General features: G+C 43.8%; 1 non-coding gene across 1 annotated transcript; it reads right to left on the reverse strand.

The window, feature by feature from the left end:
• Positions 1 to 1216: 1216 nt before the first annotated feature.
• On the reverse strand, positions 1217 to 1306 carry TRNAI-UAU (transfer RNA isoleucine (anticodon UAU)). Its single transcript is given in 2 exon segments — positions 1217 to 1252; positions 1269 to 1306. It is a non-coding gene; the product is annotated as a tRNA-Ile (tRNA).
• Between the last annotated feature and the right edge of the window lie 1003 nt (positions 1307 to 2309).

Here is a 2309-nt window from a genome sequence, read left to right on the forward strand (position 1 = left end):
AATTTTAGTCGCCAATCAGTATCGTATATTTTATCATTTCGGGATTGCATTACTTACGTAGTTTGGTTGCATTAGGTAATTATTTTGTGTGCATTAGGTAATTGCGCCCCTAACTGCAACTAGAAATATCTAAGTGAGGTCGCTGCCCTCCATTGACTTATTAATTTTCATTTGTATTGCCATCACATGCCATTTCGTATTTTTTCTCTCTTCTTTTTTATATGCTGTTTCATGTACGGTACCTCTCAGTAATTTTGTGAAATGTGTTTTCCTAGGTCTGCATGTTGTTTGAATTGTCTTTCGTTTAACACACACACACACACACACACACACACACACACACACACACACACACACACACACACACACACAGTTTATGTATATTTATATACGGACAAAGGATTCGCTTCCAGATTTTGACGAACTAGCCCCCTCCCTGCCACTGCCTTAGATTTCCGTATTTTGGATCATTTCCGTAGCTTACCTCATCGTGCTTGACCATGAACCCATACTCACCTGACCATTACTGATTTCACTCTAACCTGGCCTAAAGTTGCAATCTCTCCATTTTGAAAGCTGGGTTGTAGCAGTAGTTCAGTCCTAGAAAATGATACTATGCTTGAAGAAGTGCCACGGAAAGAATGTAGAGCCCTGGTATTGTCTTGTCACTGATCTACGCGAAGACGTCTGAGACAGTACAGAAATTTGGGTCAAGATAATAAAGATGTGGTTATCTCCATTGCTTGTGTTGGCTGTACGGGAACAGATTGGTGGTTCCAGTATTATGTGCAATAAAACCCCATCACTAGGGGAAAATTCTTACAAGAAGGACCTGGAGCACATACGTTGCTTTCTCCTTTCAGTAGTTTTTGCATACTTACTTTGGATTTTGTGCAGACTATCTGCAATAACACGTAAGAAATCCCTGGCATTTACTCGGCATGGACGGTGGGTATTAGTGCCGAAGTGGAAGCGTTGTAAGATGCGTGGGACGTTGAAGGACTGCTGGACCTCAGGAAACGGACTGTCAGACGTATGCCCTGAGTCGGAAGCAAAAAAATAAAAACGGGTTCTTTTTACTGCCTAAAAAAAAAGAAAAAGAAAAAAGAAAACAGGGCGGGGCGGAGAAGACAGCTTTAAGAAGGCGGGTGTGGACTCCTAAGATCCCATTTCTGGATCCGCCATCATTGCGTATACTGTGTTCAAAGTAAAAGTGTGCCCCAGGTGAGGCTCGAACTCACAACCCCGGCATGGCTCAGACACTGTCGTATAAGTACCGTGCGCTAACCGATTGCGCCACTGGGGCCACGCGAAATGTAGGGAAGAGGAAGGATTTGGTGCTTGTGGTGATGATGATGATGGTCGTGGTGGTGTTGAGGCTCTTACTTATTGTGACTGCAGTGTGGTGGTGGTGGTGTTGATGCTCTCAGTTATTGTGGCGGCGGTTGTGCTGATGGTGGTGATGCATTTACTTATGATGGTGGTGATGGTGGTGCTTACGATGGTGGTGGTGGTGCTTTTACTTACGATGGTGATGGTGGAGATGAATGTAATTTGATCTTTATGCAACAGCAGTAAATAAAAATGAAGTCTTTGCCTTGAAGTGGATAGGGTAGTGCCGTTGTGGGCTTTCACCATTCTTATATACCTGTTTTCCGATCTTTCCTTTCTTACTTCAGCATTTTTAGATGTGTGAACCTCCAGTTAAATACTGTTTTCCGGACGCGAGGTGCTTCAATTCCGTAGACTTCAGTGGAGCCACACAACACCAAGGCCCATAAAACCAAGAACACCACACAACACAAACCTCCACACAACACAGCACCACACAACACACAGCACCACAAACACCACAAACACCACACAACACCACAAACACCACACAACACACAGCACCACACAACACACAGCACCCCACAACACGACACTAAACAACATACAGCACCACACACCACCACACACCACACCATATCATACCACACAACATGTCGTCATACCATCCTCTCACACCACATCACACAAAACCATCCTGCCACACACCACCACACCATACTCGTACCACCTTTACGTACCACACCTCACAAATTCACCTTCCCACATCACACTACAACACACCTAGGGCGTTAACGGATGACCCCTGGAACCTCTGCATCTAGTTGTTTTGTACTTATATTTGCTTTCAGATATTCGCATTATAAATTTTATGCCATTCCGTCATACATCCTTTGTTTCATATCTAATTAACTGTATATTCGTCAGCCAGTCTGTCGATCGATCTATCTATTTATCTATCTGTTCATCTGTCTATC

This window comes from Coenobita brevimanus, chromosome 16 (genome assembly GCF_032717465.1).
Source record: "Coenobita brevimanus isolate Jiangsu-jjx chromosome 16, ASM3271746v2, whole genome shotgun sequence".
Classification (NCBI taxonomy): Eukaryota; Metazoa; Arthropoda; class Malacostraca; order Decapoda; family Coenobitidae; genus Coenobita; species Coenobita brevimanus.